Raw genomic sequence first — 20165 nt, 5'->3', positions numbered from 1 at the left:
GAGAGAGGGGAGAGAGGGAGGGGGAGAGAAAGAAGGGGGAGAAGAGGAAAGCATCTACTCATAGTAGTTTCTTCCTGTATGTGCCTTGACCAGGCAAGCCCAGGGATTTGAACCGGCAATCTCACTGTTCCAGGTCGACACTTTATCTACTGCATCACCACAGGTCAGGCTTGTTGTGGTTTTAATGTTTATTTCCTTGATGACATATGATATGGAGCATCTTTTTCATATGCTTACTTGCCATCTGTATATCTTCTGTGGAAAGGTATCTGATCTGTATATCTTCTTTGGTAAGATGTCTGTCAGGTCTTTGGCAATTTTTAAATTGGGTTGTTTGTTTTCTTATTGTTAAGTTCTAAGAATTCATTGTATATTATCAGACTTTTGCAAATGTTTTCTCCCTGTCTCTGGTTTGTCTTCTCATTCTTTTTAAACTATCCTTTGAACAGCAGAAGTTTTTTATTTTAATGAAATCCAGCTTATCAATTATATCTTTTGTGGATCATATCTTTGGCATCAGATCTAAAAAGTCACCTTCATACCCAAGGACATCTAGATTTTCTCCTGTGCTATCGTGTAGGAGTTTTTATAATTTTGTGTTCACAGTTAGGTCTGTAATCCATTTTGAGTTAATTTTGTGAAGGGTGAATGGTCTGTGTCTAGATTCATTTTGTGCATGAAATATCTTTGTTCCATAGTGTTGCTTTTACTCCTTTGTCAAATATCAGTGAATATATTTATGGGATCTGATCCTGGGCTCTATTCTGTTTCATTGATCGATTTATCTGTTACATCACTTACACCACACTATGTTGATTACTGCAACTTTATAGCAAGTCTTGAAGTCGGGTGGTGTCAGCCTCCAATTATTTTTTTTTCTTTTTCAATGTGTGTAGGCTGTCCTGGCTCTTTCGCTTTCATATAAACTTTAGATCAGTTTGCCCCAATCTATGGATTACACCCTGGGTGACGTTACTGCCCACAAACCCCTGGCCACCTCCCCCAGCCCAGAGCTGCACATGCTGCCACCCCCTCAGAGTATGATCTCAGAAGGTTAAATCCATCTGAACACTTCCTGGAGCAAATCAATGATTAGTAGCACTTTCTTTAGGAGTGAATACAAATTTTGCTTTGAAGCCAAACATGACCGTTGGAGCTCCCTGACCCAGGCCTCGTTTCCCAAGTGGGGTCACTGGACAAGTGTGACACTGCAGAAGGATGTCTGTGGAGCCGGAGTCCAATGCAACCAGGCTCAGGTCCTGGTCTGGGCAGGGTGGCCATCTGGGAACAAGTGCTAGGGTCCACAAAGAAGGCACAGCCACACCCTCTTCTTGTTCTGGGGTCCTGGAGCTTCAGCTTGAGGAACAGGGAGCTGAGACAGGAGCGGTGGGACAGAAGGACAAAGGGTCAAAAGGCAGTGGGTGTCCTGCTGTGGTCAAACACTGGACCAGGCATGCAAGCCAGTTCCTGGGGAAGTCTGAGGTTTGTCTGTGGACCCCAGCCCTTCCCCAATCCCATTCATCCCCACTGACCCTTACCCCCACCTGACTGTCTCTCCGTTTGGCCCTATGCATGGGCATCCCCAGACCCCACCACACATGGGGCTCTTGCTGACACAGAGAGGCAGACAGTCCAGGCTCCAGGTCACCACTGGACATCTTCAACTGCCTTTTCTCCTTGGAAATGCCCCTCACTCTTCAGCAGTGCCAGGCTCCATGTGGCTGTCCCCCTGGAGCGCCCCTCCCCCCACCTGCCTGCTCACTGGTAGGCTGTTCCCTGCACACAGTGTCCCTGGCCCGCACAGCTCAGGTCAGAGCACTCCTCTGAGCAGACCCTGATCTAAGCGGCCAGGCGTAGCCTTGCTGAGCCAAAGGGTCAATTCTTCCCAAGAGGAGAAGCTCCAAGAGCCCAGTCCACTCCTGGAAGCTTGTCTCCCTACTCACCACGCCCCGTGTGCTTACAGACATGATTTCTGCTATTATTATTATTAACCAGTATTATTTATCATTATTATTATTATTATTACTGTGAGTGGAATGATAGTGTGTCTGGGATGGCTTCTAAGTTATCCAAGGGAGGTCGGGGAGGAGGAGACGAGGAAAGGACAGTGTGGCATGGAGAAGAGGGGCAAGGCCTTGCAGTGAAAGCTGGAGGACAGAAGACTCTGGACCCAGGATTAGGACCCAGAGCTCAGGCCTGGGCTGGGCTTTAGGAATGGGGAGGGAGCTTCTGCTGCCACCAGAGAAGAGATGGTCCCTTGAGGCTAAGACCATGGACAGGCTCAGAATGGGCAGTTCCCCCAATTGCTCTTGTTGCTCTCAGAGGAGAGGCCCAGGGGCTATTTGGGGCAGCTCCTCAAGTGGAGACAGGGAGCACAAGGGAGGGCCTGGCCAGCCTGGGGGGTCGGGTCATGCCGCTGCCCAACCCTGAGCCTGAAACCAGAGTGCCAGCAGCTACCTCTGTGTGGAAGTCACTGTTGTGGATGGTGGTCCAAGGCGCCGTCTGCCGTAAATGGCTGCGCAAACATTAATTAGCACGAGTTAATATATAATTCTGCTCACACACACACCCCCCTCCCGGTATCTCACCAGTGCCAGCACTATTGTTTGATAAGGATTTAATGAGAAGACGGAAGGGAAGGCGCCTGATAAGAGCCTTCCCTCATTGTGAACAGCACCAAGGTCACGGGATGGGGTGGTCCCAGGAAAAGGCACAGACCCCGCGTGTTCACTGCCCACTCAGGACCATGCCACAGGGAGACCCCCTACAATCATCCAGGCCCTGACGCCCCAGTGACATCAGCACCCACCCCACAGGGACTTTGGGGTGACACCTTAGCACACATCTTCATTGAAAGTTTTGGGGGTATTTTACTATTATTTTGTGTTAACACTCACCACAGGCTGCAGCTTTGCCGAGGGGCTTGTCATACAAGTCACCGCAGGCACCGAGGCCATCCTGACTCTTCATGCTTTGCCCCTTGGCGCACAGACAGCAATCCCAGAGAGGCAAGGCCAGGGGGCGGGTGATTTGTAGAGTCATGCATTCCCAGACAGGCAGCTCCCCTCCTGCAAGCAGGTTAAGGTGGCAGGTAGGGCAGAGCACAAGCATTTGGAATTTAAAGCAAGAATATGGCATGTCATAAACTAGGTTCACCTTCCGGGGGATGCCACCACACTACTGATTCCGGGCCAGCTGCCAGCGGGCAGTAGGGATGGTGACTAAGTACTGATACCTGCTGTTTCCCAGAATATCCTACCAGGGCAGGTGAGGGAACAGCAGGTGGGTGTTGGCCTTCCAAGGGAACCGTGGAATGTATCTCAGGGAAAGGAACAAGTCATGGGCACCTCTCCCTGACCTGCCCTCTGTCTTTGGTCACCCCAGCCACATAGTGAGTGACTGTGCCAAAGCCAAGTAGGAGTCCTTTGCACTGTCAGGGGTCACACCTCCACTCTTCTTTCTGGAGAGGCAAGCAGAGCCCCCACATGACCCTCTGGGTGCAGCCTCCTTTCAGATGAGCTAATCTGGAAGGAAAAGTGGACACACTTGCATGTCAGGGGACAGTTTATGAGACTAGGCTCCCGGGGGCTCCCTACCAAGGGCCCTGCTCAAATGTAGACACACAGAGGTCATCGTACTGGTCTCGAGGCACACGCATGCGCACACACATGCACACATGCTCACGCATGCACACACACACACACACACAGTTTGGTTTTAAACATCTGATCCTGGTCTCAAGGACAGATTTCTGTACAAATGTTATTGGTGAGTCAGTCTCCTTTGTCTCCTGCACTGTGGGCAGGTGGACAGTGCCAGCTTGGAAACACATTTGGGGCTGGGCAGTGAGGGAGCATATCTGCACCTAACTCCTGCTCTGGTGCAGGCCTCTCCGCCTCCTCCAGCTGACCGCAGCCAGGTCTGGGCTGTGGGCTGGGATCTGCGAGACACTGGACAAAACCTTCAAGTACATGTGCATTCTTTAGCTGAGCAAAACCATGGCTGCCACATACGATGACATACCAGACCGCACCTCTAGAGCATTAGTGGTTTTCATAACAAGTCGACTGTGATCTTTAGCAAATGTTTAAGTGATCACTCGGCCACCCCGATGCTGGAACAGAGTCAGGAGAAGTATTTCTCCAAATAGAGCCACTCTTGTGCCAGGGTGTGTCTGGGCATCCTGAGGCAACCTCTTCCACGGGCACAGGGGGTGTGGACAGGCTGAGTACTCAGCCAGCTGCAATTCCCCACACGTCTCTCAAGACCTTCTATGTGATGGGCTCTATGTCAAGGACTCATCAGCCCTTTTTCCCTCCCTGACCCCCGCCACCGCCCTGAGCCACCTGCCCGCCTCACCATGCAGGCCTTCCCCCTTGGCCCTCTTGCTTCTCCCACTGAGGACTCCAGACTTTGGAGAGAAACCTGGGGGCCCCTCCTGCAATGATGCCATGGAGAGAGACAGGGAAGCCCCACCCTGAGGCCTGCTAGTGTGTTGTGCCTGGGATGGGACCCTACACAGCACTTGCTAGCAGAACACTGTTGCCCAGGGCTGTCTGGGCAAATTAGTAAACCAGATCACTATTAGCATCATCACTTTAAAAATAAACCAGCCACCCACCAGTCCCCTTAGAGGGGGGTGAGTATATTTATTCAGGCTAATCTTTGTGCTGGCCCCATGAATGGGCAGTGGCTTCAATGGGACCATCACAAGTGTCCTTCAGTACACATAAAGAGCCCCCTTCTGCACAGGATGGCTAAAAGCTCACACCTGCATTCACTGACCTCAGATGCTGGCATCAAGCTGGTGAGCTGAGTGCTGTTGCCATCACTGTATCTGACAGATGAGGTAGTCAGGCACGGAGAGGTTAAATAATTCCTTAAAGGCAACACATCTGGCAAGAGCTTGGGGCAGGATTCCGCCCAGGCCCTTGGGCTGGTGCATGCCCACCCACCACATGTGCTACCTCTCAGGGAGAAGGTCCATGGCCAGGGCAATCAAGGCGCAAGGCCCTGGCTCTGTGACCATGTGATCTTCCGCAAACCACTGAGGGTTTCGGCTTCTTTGCTTTCAAACGGGCTGTGGAGGCATGCGAAGAGGGTGTCAGTTGGACCTGCTGTGTGGGGTTCCCAGGGGCATCAAATGAAACCAGGGGTGGGGACGTGTGCGGGGTAAGCAGCCCAGCTGTAGTTATTTTTCTGTGTAGCTAATACCTGGTCTCTAAATAGGGAAGTTCAGAGACAGAACAATGAACATATTCATTTGCAGACGAGCATGGAGGATGGTTCCCATATGCAGTGGGGAACCCCGTGGCAGCAGCGCTGCCTGGAAACAGGGGGTGTCGGGTCTCGGCCACACAGTGGACACACGCCTGTGAGAGCAGAGCGTATTCTTTCTCGGGACATTTTCAAAAATGCCAAAGGCTATGTTACATAAAGGAGACCTTGGCCCCAACCCATATATAAAAATCAGTGGGACTAGCGAATTCCTGTGGCAATGGTCTGCTCAGGTGAGCGGGCGCTGGTCAAGAGCAGGACACGATGCCTTCGAGATGATGTCAGCGCGGCAGAATTACTGAAATAAAACACACAGGCATTTTTATGTGAGGGAAATGGTGAGCAAGCCACCACGCATCTTATTTATGAGGTTGGTGACATTGGTGACCCTGGGCAGGTGATCCAACAGGGGCAAGCCAGTGGGGGGAGTGCTGATGACGGTGGCTGTTCTGCGGGAGGACAGCACGCTTATCCAAAAAAAACACCCTTGTTTTCACAAGCTGAGATGGCAGATGCAGGAGAGATTGATTTTTGAAAATATTATTCTTGAAATCTAAACTTGCAGCTACTGTTTCCTGGCAACTTGGCTGTTTGGGCACCTTGGCCTCAGGACAGCAGCATCCACCCCAGGGTTTGGCTGAAACCGGTTGAGGAAGCAGATTGGAAGTGAAGAGGAAACACTTGAATTTACATACTGTCCACCCTAGAGTTGGGGGGGATGGGAGGAGCATGGGCGTGGCCTCACATCTTCTCACCTTGTACACCCTCTCCCTGGCCACTAAACGGTGATTCAGACTGTGCTGGCTTTCCAATTTTCCTCAGAATTATACTCAATAAAACTGGTGACTCGTTTCTGGAGAGAAGTCCTAGTTTATAACTAGGAGATGTGCCACCAATCACATCTCCTTTACAGCCCAGTTGACCTTGGCCCAGTCTGTACCCACAGGTGCCCTCACTGACAGGCCCAGGGCGGGTACTGTGGCCACCTGCAGGTTCTGTCCTGCAAGATCCCGGAAAGCGTGAGCAAGGATGGGGCTGCAGAGATAAATGCAGTATGGGAGAAGTCTTCTCTGGGAGGGGAGGGGATGGAGACCCAGGGGGCCACAGTTGCACTCAGAATGGACCCCTGGGCTTCAGCTGGAGCTGCCTAAACTACAACCCAAAGCTTCAAGCAAAAGAGGCCAAGTGGTCTTCTAGGACTGCCTCTTGGGATGACTGGCTCAGTGTCCTTCTCCCTTCCCTCCTTGAGCTAGATGGACCCTGGCATGTGAGAGTCTCAATCTACATGGTTTCAGCTACCACCCAAAGGGTCCCCATAGAACCTGGGGACAGCACAGCTCACCACACACAGGGCAGGGCAAGGAAAGACAGAGAGGGATTGCAAGGGTAGCCTCTCACGCACAGGCCACCAGCACTCATGTGCGCTGGGGCAAAAACCTGCCATCTCTCTGTGCCTCAGTTTCCCCACTTACTAAAAGCGAGGTGCAGTCCATGGTTTTGCTCTCCCTCAATCATTTCACAATCATTTTACAGATATGGAAACTGAGGCAAGAAAGGTCAAGTGTTCAACCAGGCTCCATGACTCCCCATGAAGCCCCCGTGTCTGGTGAGCTCAGTGTGCAGCGAGTGCCTGGCAGGCCTCAGCGCCGCTGCAGATAACCAGGAGCGCAGGCAAAGCACGCCAGGTGGAGCAGACACTGCAGAGCACCTATCACAGGCCCATGGTGACACCCATGGCAAAAAAGTGGAGTTTTATCTCACTGCCCTTGGAGATAAAAGCTGGTCTTGGTCACAGAGGCCCTGAAGCCCAGGCCTGGTGTTCCCTGGCTGTGGGGCCAGCGAAGCCCCCAGGTGTCTTGGCTGGGAGGTGGCGTCCTGGAGAGGCCCTAGGGTCAGGGTGCCATGAGAACCGCTGTATGGAAATCACATGCTGGGCCTGGTGGGGTCTCAGGGCCCCACGGGGTTGGAGCAGGGAGGGACAGGAGGCAGATGGGGAGTGTCTGTGCACATAGCACCCGCTGGGTCCCCCTGGCCGCGTGGTCTGTGCAGCCTCACCCTCCTGCCTGCTGCCACAGTTCAGGATAGTCCACTGGGAGTTGCACTGAGAAGACAGAGCAGATCCACCGAGCTTTCCACGCCTGGAATCCAACTCAGCCCAGAGTGCAGGGTACCTGCCAGGCAGAGGGTGGGTCGCCTGGGTGCCAACTCAGGAATGCCCTCCCCTCTGCCCACCCTTCACTGAGGAGGCCAGAGGGCTGAATAACCCCCCCTCTCCTGGTCCCTTGACCTACAGTAAAATGCTGGGAGTCAGGGACCAAGAGGTCTTTCTGGGGTCCTCTTTCTCCGGTGAGGACAGGTTTCTCAAGAATCCTTTTCCTGTGTTTGTGGTGTTTCTCATCAAAGCCTGAAGCGACAGGTGTGCTTGTGCAAGTCTGGCCAACACAGAGAGGTCTCCTGGATGGATGTTCTGCACATGTCAGCAGGGCTGGGTTACAGAGACTAGGGGTAGGCCAGAAAGAATCCTACCCCTCCCACACCTGCCCCTGGGGCAGTGTGAAATACTCGTACCCTGTGGTGTCCAGATATTAGGCCTCCCATCCTACCACCATCTCAGGCCTGCCCAGACCCAAGAGGTTTAAAATGGCCCCAGGCACCTAGGTGGTCCCAGGAAATAGCAGTGAAAGAAATTAGATAGGGCAATGGTGTGACTGGGCTGGGGGTCCGTCTCCCTCCTGAACACTCATGAATCCCTGCTGGGCCAGCAACCACCTAAGGACTGTAAGGATTGTATGAGGATCTCAGAAGACAGCACAGGCACAGAGCACTCTCACTGAACACAGAGCAAGTTCTTCTGCTCTAAAAGCACCAGCAGAAGGACAGGCCAGAGAGTAAAGGCAAGCTCAGTCAGCCCCCATCCCCACCATCCCTACCATCCCCACCATCCCCACCATCCCCACCACCCTCATCATCCCACCATCCACACTATCCCTACCATCCCCACCATCCACACTATCCCTACCATCCCCACCATCTCCACCATCTCCACCATCGCCATCATCCCCACAATCCTCACCATCCCTACCATCCCCACCATTCCCACCATCCTCACCATCCCCAACATCCCCACCACCCTCATCATCCCCACCATCCACACCATCCCTACCATTCCCACCATCCACACCATTCCCACTATCCCTACCATCCCCACAATCCTCACCATCCTCAACATCACCATCATCCACACCATCCACACCATCCCCACCATCTCCACCATCCCTGCCATCCCTACCATCCCCACTATCCCCACGATCCTCACCATCTCCAACATCCCCACCATTCCCACCATCCCCACCATCCTAACCATCCTCAACATCATCATCATTCACATCATCCCCACCATCCCCACCATCCCTACTATTTCCACCATCCCCACATTCACACCATCCACACCATCTCCACCATCCTCACCATCCCCACATCCACACCATCCACACCATCCCCACCATCCCCACTATTTCCACCATCCCCACATTCACACCATCCACACCATCTCCACCATCCTCACCATTCTCACCATCCCCACCATTCTCACCATCCCCACCATCAACACCATCCCCACCATCCCTACCATCCCCACCATCCCTACCATCCTCACCATGCCCACCATCTTCACCATGCCCACCATCCCCACCATCCTCACCATCCACACCATCCCCACCATCCCCACCATCCCCACCATCCACACCATCCACACCATCCCCACCATCCCCACCATCTCCACCATCCCCACCATTTTCACCATCTCCACCATCCCCGCCATTCCCACCATCCCCACCATCCCTACCATCCTCACCATGCCCACCATCTCCACCATCCCCACCATCCCCACCATCCCCACCATCTCCAACATCCCCACCATCCTCACCATCCTCAACATCACCATCATTCACACCATCCCCACCATCCCCACCATCCCCACCATCCTCACCATCCTCAACATCACCATCATTCACACCATCCCCACCATCCACACCATCCACACCATCCCCAGCATCTCCACTATCCTCAACATTCTCACCATCCCCACCATCCCCACCATCCTCACCATCCCCACCATCAACACCATTCCCACCATCAACACCATCCCTACCATCTCCACCATCTTCATCATGCCCACCATCCACACCATCCACACCATCTCCACCATCTCCACCATCCCCACCATCTCCACCATCTCCACCATCCTCACCATCTCCACCATCCTCACCATTCTCACCATCCCCACCATCTCCACCATCCCCACCATCTCCACTATCTCCACCATCCTCACCATCTCCACCATCCTCACCATTCTCACCATCCCCACCATCCCCACCATCCCCACCATCCCCACCATCACCACCATCCCCACCATCCCCACCATCTCCACCATCCTCACCATCACCACCATCCACACCATCCATACCATCCCCACCATCCCCACCATCCACACCATCTCTACCATCCCCACCATCTCCACCCTCTCCACCATCCCCACCATCCCCACCATCCTCACCATTTCCACTATCCTCACCATTCTCACCATTCTCACCATCCCCACCATCCTCACCATCCCCACCATCTCCACCATCCCCACCATCCTCACCATCTCCACCATCCTCACCATCCCCACCATCCCCACCATCTCCACCATCCTCACCATCACCACCATCCACACCATCCACACCATCCACACCATCCATACCATCCCCATCATCCCTACCATCCCATCTCCACCATCCCCACCATCACCACCATCCCCACCATCTCCACCATCCCCACCATTACCACCATCCTCACCATCCCTACCATTTCCACCATCCTCACCATCCCCACCATCCTCACCATCCCCACCATCCACACCATCCCCACCATCCCCACCTTTCCCATCATCCCCACCATCACCACCATCCTCAAAGTCAACATAAGCCAGTGAGCAGAGGCTGCTTGTCCTTCCTGTGGTTCTCCTGATGAAGGCAGTCAGTTTTGTCCAGTGGCCCGGAGGGAAGAGGCTGTGTGGGGGCAGGGGAAAGCCAGCCTCTTCAGGGACCTTGACTTTGTGCCCGGGACGCAGAGTCCCCCCAGAACTTGTTCTATGCCGGTCAGGTCTTGCATGAGCAACATTCCCATCTGAAAGGCTAATTTGTGCAAATGAGTGTTCTGCTCACCTCTACCTAGGAATTCCTGTACTCACCACACAAGTTATAGACATTCCTCTCTCTGAAAACTTTCCACTGTCAGGTAAGCCTTGCTGGTCCCATTGGAGGGACCACGTGCTTCTCCTCTGGGGTAGCCTGGCTTCCACACTTCTGTTTCCACTTCCGGCACTGTCTTTGGGTTAAGGCAGTGGTCTGCAAACTGCAACTCATGAGCCACACGCGGCTCTTTGGCCTCTTGAGTGTGGCTTTTCCACAAAATACCACGTGTGTGCACTACCTCGATAAGGAATGTACCTATGTATATAGTTTAAGTTTAAAACATTTGGCTCTCCAAAGAAATTTCAATCATTGTAATGTGATATTTGGCTCTTTTGACTAATGAGTTTGCCAACCACTGGTGTTAAGGCAACATTTCAGGAGGTTGGGGACATTGACACGGAGGTCTGGACAGAGCTTTCTTCACCACAGACCCTGGGTTCACTGGCTGGGGCTCTTGATCTGCTGTTCTCAGGCTAAGCAAAGCCAGAGCGGAGGGGCTGCAAGTTCTCAGTGGTGGTTTGGGTATTTAGACCCAGTCACTGATTCTGCCTGTGAGTCCTACCAGTGCCCCCGTGGGGTCCTGACTCTACTGGTGAGAATCCCCGTAAACAGGACCCAAAGTGGGGGGTGTATGGCAATCACAGCATGCTTCCTAAAGGGGGTCCCATTGTGACATTTCCAGGCCCCCAGAGAGAGCTCTAGCCAACCAGCCATCCCAGCCTCTCACTTGCTGAGGACAGTGAGGGCTCTCTGGGCCGTGCTGCTGGGTGACCGGGTCCTGATTTTGCCAGCATGGTTCCCAGCAGTCCACAGTGGAATCATAACAGATGGAGGTGAAAATAGAGCTTGAAAGGGGTCATGGGACATGCTGCAGCTTGACCTGTCCCTTGGTACACAGCCCCCACTTGAGCATGACAGAGGCTGCTGGGGTTCAGCCCTGTTCCCCACTCGCCTGCCTCCCTGATCAAGGAGCCTACGTCTCCTAGGTTCTCCAGCAGCCTGAGGCAGGAAGACTGGAGGGACAGGGCAGGACCGAATGTGCCCCCGTAGCCCCTGCATCTCTGTGCCACCTCACCCCCTATCTCCTCAGCACCTTCAGGGATGAGGGAACCCAGCCCTCACTTTGAGGTCTCCAGTTCTCTGGAGGCTGCCAATCAGACTTTAACCTTTGATTACATTTAAGAATATAAATAAAAGTACAAATGCACAAAAATGTTAATAGCCAGTTTTCATGACACGTTAGTAGGAGTTCTAAAGTTATTCTCATCAATAAAGTTGCTATTCCTGGGAGAAATCTCTCTGGATTCTTTTCAGGAGAAATGCTATCAGGAGTGAACATGTTAACAAAGCTTCATCTACCTCTGTGAACAGGGGCTACCGGTCTCTCAGGGACACTGTGCGTCCCCAGGACAGCACTGGCTCCGAGGGTCCTAAATCCTCTGGCATACTCTACAGCCTTAGACAAAGCCTGGCTGTCCTGCTCTCCCTGTCAAGCCATTGTCACCATGTTTCTGGGTGTTTGCTCTGTGCCTGGCCTGATACTATTGACCGACAGGTGAGGTGGGGTCCCAGCCAGGCAAGGCCCACAGTGGTTTTCAGGCCCAAGGGGACCACCAGGCCCACCTCTAGTATCCTCTGCAAGGGTTCTGAAGGCTTTTTCACACAGTGATATGTTAGTTGTGTCTCTCCCCATCTGGGAGGTCCAGGGAGCAGGAGACAGGCTAGCATTCCTGCCCTAGGGTATTTCCAGTTTCTAAATGAGGACCCACCCTGGTGCACAGCACAGGTTGCAGATGAGGCCTCTGGGTCCAGCGCAAAGCCCTATTTATGTTCATGCACCACAGTGGGTGGCCACTGGGGGGAAACTGAGGCTCTTCAATGTAAACAAGAATGCCCCCAAGGCTGGTGAGAGCCTGGGCCCTGGGTCTGTCTCCCATATCAAGTTCTGGTAAGAAATGCCCAGTGATTTCCAGGCATTTTTGGTCTAAAAGAAAACTATGGAAGTTAGAGTAATGGGAGCATCGGAACTCTCCTCTGGGGGGTGAGTTAGTATCGAGTGAATAATTGCCTGATAAATCAATTCCTTCCTTCTTCAATAGTGTCCATGGAGTCAGAGTGCAAGGGCCTTAGAAGGCAGACGCAGTGATGACCAGGGCCCCATAAGTAGGGTCACTGGCAGGAATTCCATGAGCAGATAGCAGGAGTGAGTGTCATTGTACGCAGGCCCTCCACATGCCCACTCTGAGCGCAAGTCAGCATTCTGAATGATAATTCACTCCTAGCAGGCACAGCCTCGTGGTCCAGACTCTCAGCCTACTGAGGTGGATGGGAACAAAGAGAGGGCAGGCTACTCACAATGGATGGTGGGGCCAACACTGGGCCACCCCCTCCTGTGTATCTGCTCCCAGCTGCTTCACAACACCCTGGATGAGTCCAGGGATTCTAAGTACCTGAGTGGGTCCTCAGCCAGCACAAAGTCTAGGGTCAGCTGAGGGCTGCTATGTTGTCTTTGTGGGTAAATAAACCCTCCTAGAGGGTGGGCCTTGCAGGGCTGGAGAGGGGCCAAAAGCAAGTCTTCTGAAAAATGGGCAAATCCACAGATGAGCCAGGTCGAAAAGCCCAGTCCAGAAAACCCAAATATGTCCAGCTAAAACTTATTCCGGAGCTCCTAGGGAGCTCCTGGGGTGGGGGTGGTGTGCTCTGGGCTGGAGAAGAAGCTGAGGAGGAGACCTGGATGACCATTCAAGTGTAGGAAACCTCTGCGGTTTCCCAAAAGCTGAATTCTGCATGAGCAGTGACTGAGAATGCAGCTGTGCAAAGCAGTGGACAGGCCTGGATCTCAGGGACATAGGTGAGGCCCCAGTTGTAGTGCTGCCTCCTGGATCCCTCTTCCCCTGTGTCTCCAGGCTCAACTCTGTGTGCTGTCCTCTGACTGCTACGTGCGAGGGTCCATTTCCCATACATTAACGGAGGGCATGTCTGTGCTGCACACAGAACCTAGCAGTCCCAGCCAAGCTGGCATAAGAGAAGTGACTATGACAAGGGAACTCAGGGAAATTTACAAGGCCCAAAGGAAGAAGAAAACATTCAAGAACAGACATGCGAGTGAATTCACTTTTCGTTGAGCAGAGTCTGAGTGAGTGATGGACCAAACAGAGCTAAGTCTGAATCAGTGATGGACAGATGGAGCTGAGTCAGAATGAGTAATGGACCAGATGGAGCTGAGTCTGAGTGAGTGTGAACCAGACGAAGCTGAGTGATGTGATGGACCAGACAAAGCTGGGTCTGAGTGAGTGGTGGGACAGACCAAGCTGTGTCTCTGGCAGGGAAGTGTAAACAATCAGAAAGACAAACGTCTGCTACTTATGTAAACAGCAAGAAGTTAACTGCAACACCCAGATCTTAAATATAATATAGATCAGCCATTTGTGTGTTATTAGTTAAGAATAGATGCATGAGGATAAATCATGTCAGACTTGATGAGAAAACAAAAAATGCACTTTAAATATACTACTCGCAAAAATTAGGGGATCAGAGAATGTGCAGATACTCCAGTACTTTCAGCCTTTTGTATAGTGCCTTTCCACCAATGAAATAAAAGTTGGTTTTGCATCTCATTTACATAATCAGACAACTGTCCGACTTGTCGTTTGCTTTTCTGATGTTCTTGTTTAATAAAAAAAAAAAAAATCAGGCCCTGGCCGGTTGGCTCAGCGGTAGAGCGTCGGCCTGGCGTGCGGAGGACCCGGGTTCGATTCCCAGCCAGGGCACATAGGAGAGGCGCCCATTTGCTTCTCCACCCCCCACCTCCTTCCTCTCTGTCTCTCTCTTCCCCTCCCGCAGCCAAGGCTCCATTGGAGCAAGGATGGCCCGGGCGCTGGGGATGGCTCCTTGGCCTCTGCCCCAGGCGCTAGAGTGGCTCTGGTCACGGCAGAGCGACGCCCCGGAGGGGCAGAGCATCGCCCCCTGGTGGGCAGAGCGTTGCCCCTGGTGGGCGTGCCGGGTGGATCCCGGTTGGGCACATGCGGGAGTCTGTCTCTCCCCGTTTCCAGCTTCAGAAAAAACAAAAACAAAAAAACCCAACAACAACAACAACAAAATCAAGTGCTTCTTTTTTTAATCTCTTCATATTCATCTTGAAATATCCCTTAATTTTTGTGAGCAGTATATAAGAACACCAGTAGGTTGCAAGCAAATGAATGGGAAATTGTAGACTTTACATGCATTTGGCAAAAGAAAATGGCAAAAGAAAGTCTGAATAGTCTTAAATTTATTTAATAAGTTAAAGCCATAACTTAAAATCTTTCTACCTAAAAAACTGTGGAGCCAGCTGGTGGGTTGGCGAGAACCCTACCATAAGAATCTTGTATATCTTATTGTTGGATTTCTTTTCCCCCAGGTGTTTCATAGTTTTTGATGCTGTATAAATAGTATTTTCATATTAACTTTTATTTTCTAAAACATTTGTTGTAGTGTACAGAAACAAAATATTGAGTTTGTAACCAGAAATCTTGCTGACCTAACTCTCCTTAATTCTAATAATTTGTAAGTCTTTTTAGGTGTTACATACATACACACAGGTGACATTTCACATGCTAAGAGCAACTTTGTTCCTTCTTTTCCCATTCTCATAGCTTTTCTTCCTTTCCATTCAGAAGCATGGAGAACAACAGTGAGCGAGGCATCTGGGCCATTCCTTACCTCCGGGAGACAGGTCCCAGTTTCATCAGCGCTGGGCTCACTGTGCGGTTTGTATGTGCTATTTGTCAGTATACACAAACTTGCTTCTGTTCTAAGTTTACTAAGAGTTTTCCTTCTCACATGTTTTGTCATAAATGTATTTATATTTTCCCAAAGGCTCTTTCTGCCCCTGCTGAAACATCGTTGAGCTTTCTCCCTTAATCTATTGAAGTGATGACTCACAGAGCAGCTCTTCCAGTATAAAGCCAGCTCCATGCCTGGCATCTTCTCTGCACTTTGCCGGATTCAGCTGGTCCCTTGTGTTTAGAATGCTTCCAGTTGTTGGTGACTGGGCTGGTTTCTGGGCCGGGTGACAGGCCTTGGATGGGGGCAGATGAGGGGACACAGTTTGGTCACTGGCCAATGAGGAGCTCAGTTTGAGGGTCCTTGATGATCATGGTGGAGGTAGGGGGCTGGGGACCACTGCGCAGGCAGGCTGCAGGGCATTTCCAGGGAAGGGGTTCCAGCCAGGGGATGTCAGGGGGCATGGCTCATGGAAGGGGTTCCCTCCCAGGATGGGGGTCTTACCTCCATAAAGGAGAAGGAAGTCAAGACACCATGGAGGAAGGGGAAAGCCTGGCGCCCACCAACAGGTGTGGCAGGCTTAGCAGGACATCATCACAAGGGCAGGTTGTTGAAAAAGGGAGTGATAGAAGTGATTGGGGGAGGGGCTTTCATAGAGCTTAGTGGGGCTGGGGAGTCCCCCTCACGGAGGGTTCCTGGTGTCCCCGAGGGTGGATGGGGAGCTAAGCCAGGGTCACAGGGGTCAAGACAGGCCCAAGATCCCCTGGACCTCAACTCTACTTCACACTGCCTCACCCACCTGCTGCCAAGCTTCCCACCAGCAGGGCAATATGGAGGACGAGTGCAATGCCAGCCCCCAGGTGACCCCAGGGCCTGGGGACTCTGTGGCTGAGGTAGCAACATTGGCGCTGCTGCTCGGCCGGAGACCCTACTGCCCCAGACACTTCTTCACCTGTATGCTGGTCACTGGCCTGGGCTGGAGAAGCTTCAGGCTCACCTGAGGCTCCAGGGTCACCACAGACTGACCATGGAAGAGGCTCTGCTCACAATTTATTTTGAGAAATACAGATGTGTTACAGCAATTAGATAAGGAAGGACAAACACTTGCAATGGTGGTCTGCTCCCAGAGTGGCCTGGTGTCTAGGTAGGAACTGGGCATAGCAGGCCCTCAGTTGGATCACTGGTTGGGAGTGAAATAACACTGGAGTCCTTTCCCTCTTGAACAACTAGTGTGTGGCCCCTGGAACACCGAGGTGGCAGGGTTTTTTTGTTTGTTTGTTTGTTTTGTTTTGTTTTTGTATTTTTCTGAAGCTGGAAACAGGGAGGCAGTCAGACAGACTCCCGCATGTGCTCGACTGGGATCCACCTGGCACGCCCACCAGGGGGCGATGCTCTGCCCCATCCGGGGCATCACTCTGTCGCAACCAGAGCCACTCTAGTGCCTGGGGCAGAGGCCATGGAGCCATCCCCAGTGCCTGGACCATCTTTTGCTCCAATGAAGCCTTGGCTGCAGGAGGGGAAGAGATAGAGAGGAAGGAGAGGGGGAGGGGTGGAGAAGCAGATGGGCACCTCTCCTGTGTGCCCTGGCCAGGAATCGAACCCGGGACTTCCGCAAACCAGGCCGACGCTCTACCACTGAGCCAACCGGCCAGGGCCAGAGGTCACTGTTTTAGTCCTGGTCCTAGGCTTGATCACAGGGTTACTGGTTCAAGCCCCGGTCACGGCACATATGAGAAGCAATCAGTGAGTGTGCAGCTAAGTGAACAACAAGTAGATGCTTCTCTCTCTCTTTCTCTCTCCTTCCCCTCCTCCCTTCCTCTCTCTCTTTCTCTCAAAAAATAAAAAGTTAGTGGGTGAATTTTTGGGTTTAAAAATAAAATTTGAAGATAGGTGGTGAATGCCTGCGTTTGTGGCCTTAAACATTTTAAAGTTACATGAAAACTTAACTTTCATTTCTTGCATATTGTCAGCAAAAGCATAAATAGATTCTAAAAGTTTTGTCTCTTTATTCACAAGATGTTTGTCACAAGCCATGTGAATGAAATCCATAAGCAGAAATTAGCATGATGAACTAGATACAATGTTTTCCACTTTCATTTTCTTAATTTAGAATTTCAGAAGCTCATGGCAGATTAGATAAATTGTAGTTCTTCTTGGACTGGTTACTTTAATTATTTTAACATTTTTGAGTCAGTCATGTGGTCATGGCATCTCCACATGTGCTATGGGCTGAATGTTTGCGTGTTCCCCAATCCATATGCTGAAGCTGAAGTACCCACTGAATTTGGAAATGGGGCCTTTGGGAGGCAATTAAGGTTAAGTGAGTTCACAAGGATGGGGCCTTAACCCAATAAATAGGGTTGGTATCCTTATAAGAAGAGATCTCCCTCCCTATTCTCCCCTCATACCTGCACCCTGAGGAAAGGCCACGTGAGGATATAGTAGTTGTCACCAAAGCTGGAAGAAGCTCTTACCAGAATCAGAACCTGGTCCAAAACTTGATCCAAAACTAAAACAACGTGTGCAAGCAAACCCACAGGTGATCCTCACTACTGGGGAGCAGAGGGTAGGCAGGTCTGCAGTGCTGCTCAGCTCTGCCTGATGGCAGTGGTAAGGCGGCTGTCAGATCAGCACACACCCACAGGACCCTGAGAGTATCACACACACAAACAAACCCAGGCCTCTGGCTACATTTGGGCACATGGCCATTTGGATTGTGCACTGTATGTTCATAATGGAAACCCTGGAGTGGTGGTGGGATGTTGCAGCCCTGCTTAAAAAACCACAGCCCTGTTGGGGGAAAAGAGGCCGTGGGGGCTGCCCATTCATCCTGCGGCCCCAGTCCTCATCGAGGGGGTCTCTGTGGAGAAGTGGGTCAATGCGTAGGTGGTGTGTCAGGAGGAATGGGGCAGTGCACACACTCCCCACCCACCTAAACTGACTTCTGCTGTAAGGGCGGCTGGTATCGTCACCACTGCATCATTCTCAGCCACGGGCTGAGCAGCGTCTTCTGTCCCGCAACCTTCCAGCTATCTGGACAAAGGTGTTCATTTTACATGTCCCCAAAGATGCCCGCAAACAGCCTGCTTCTCACAGGAACTTGCCTGCCCTGTGCAGTCACACCATGCTCCCACCATGCCATAGCAGGGGCTTGCTTCCTTTCAACTCTCCTTTGCTTTGGGAAGCCAGTGGCCACCTCTGCCGCACACCATTCAGTGTCCAATGACCAGTATCAGCCTTCACTCTGAATCTGAGAGTCCATGCTACAGTGCTCTGCTCCTCTGCCCTTTGAACTGGGTCTCAGAAGCAACTGCTCCAGGAGAAATGTCGTGAGCTCTTGGGATAGGCTCTGGTAAAAAATAAAAAATAAAATAAAAAATACGAGAGTAGCATGGCCAGAGGGTCACTGGGCATCACAGTACATGCCGTCTGGTGAGCATTTGGCCTTCCTGTGGAATGAAAGTGCATCGATTTTAAAGACAATACGCTTGTTAAGGCTTCACCCAGGAGCCAGGAGAAAGGACAAGAAGGATGTCTGGGTTGCAGGTAATATGATCATGTCCAGCTGTCTCTACATCTGGGACAGGAAGCTGAAAATGGAGCTGGGAACAGAAGCAGGTGTAGCACGGACAGGCTTGAGCTGGGAGTGACTACCACTCACCCCGGACCATCAAGCAGAGCCATCCCGGCAGCCACCAGTCACACACTCCCATTGCCAGGTGCTGTGGACCAGATCCTGTGCTCAGCTCAGTCCAGCTTCGCCGCCCCCCATGCGCAACACAACCCTTGAGATGGGCCTTCCTCTCCCAACAAAGACCCCTGTGCTACTACAGAGGCCCTTAGCACTGGCAAGTCCTCCCAGGACCCAGCGTCCTCCCAGTGGTCACCCAGCTTCACTCGCCATTTAGCACCCATCCATGCAGCCAAGTGAGCATGATTTGAATTTACTCTCTTTCCACTACATGACTGATGGCCACCTCTCATCAGTAAGAACAAGGGGAGAGAACTCAAGGAGTGAAGTCCTCCAGTTCAGTAGTGCCCTCCCCACCTCCTGAGATGCCAACATATACTCAGACTTTAAAAGATATGCCTTTTCACCCCTCTGTTGATCCATTGTCCATCCATTCTAACCAATGTCTCCGGAGTGCTCCTGTGTGCCAGGCACCATTTCAGGCACCGAGGATGCAGCCACAAGCTACTGGGCTTTGTGTAGCCCCTCACTCGGGGACAGACGTTCCCATGGAGAGGCCAGACAGTCAACAGGCCAATCGAGTGGACAGCTTGTGGGAAGCCTGGAAGGCATGGAGGAACATGAGCAGAGGTGGAGGGGGGAGCTGAGAGACCAACGAATGGGACAAAAAGGTGACATTGGAGCAAAGACCTTCCAGAGCTAAGGGAGCCTGGGAGCAGAGCTCCCCAGAAGGGAGGAGCATCTGGTAGGCGGAGGCTGGGAGGAGGTTAGGGGCCTGAGTCGTGAGAGTTCCCCTTAGTTGGAGGGCCCAATAGGAGGGCAGGGCCAAGCAGTTGAAGGGGGTATCTTTGCAGCCGTGGGGGGTGGCCAGAGGTGCTAAGCAGTGGCTGGTTCCCTTTGTATTTTGCAGGTAGAGTGCCCGGGTTTGTTGAGATGGAAACAGTGGAAGCTGAGGAAGTCAGGTATGCCTCCTAGGTTTGGGGCTGAACAGGAGACAGGGCTGCTCCAGTGAGGGTGCAGGGTGGGTTTGGAGAGGAAATGTGAGGTGCCTTTGCATGTGGAATCTGAGGTGTCCAGCTGAGCCATCTGCAGATTCAGTGCAGGCAGCAGGAGCTTGAGGGCAGAAGCTCCTGATCCCCATGTCGGTCTGAAGCCCACTCTGTGGTATAACGGGCATTTAACATCTGATGCTAGAG

General features: G+C 52.1%; 1 long non-coding RNA gene across 1 annotated transcript; it reads right to left on the bottom strand.

The window, feature by feature from the left end:
• Positions 1 to 1171: 1171 nt before the first annotated feature.
• LOC136320405 (uncharacterized) lies at positions 1172 to 3062 on the bottom strand. The gene is made up of 3 exons (XR_010728329.1): positions 2898 to 3062; positions 2458 to 2515; positions 1172 to 1372 (listed from the first exon to the last, which is right to left on the bottom strand). It is a non-coding gene; the product is annotated as an uncharacterized lncRNA (long non-coding RNA).
• Between the last annotated feature and the right edge of the window lie 17103 nt (positions 3063 to 20165).

This window comes from Saccopteryx bilineata, chromosome 1, assembly GCF_036850765.1.
Source record: "Saccopteryx bilineata isolate mSacBil1 chromosome 1, mSacBil1_pri_phased_curated, whole genome shotgun sequence".
Taxonomy (NCBI): Eukaryota; Metazoa; Chordata; class Mammalia; order Chiroptera; family Emballonuridae; genus Saccopteryx; species Saccopteryx bilineata.
Note: the sequence above shows the minus strand (reverse complement) of the source record. Positions and strands in the feature narration are given on the sequence as shown.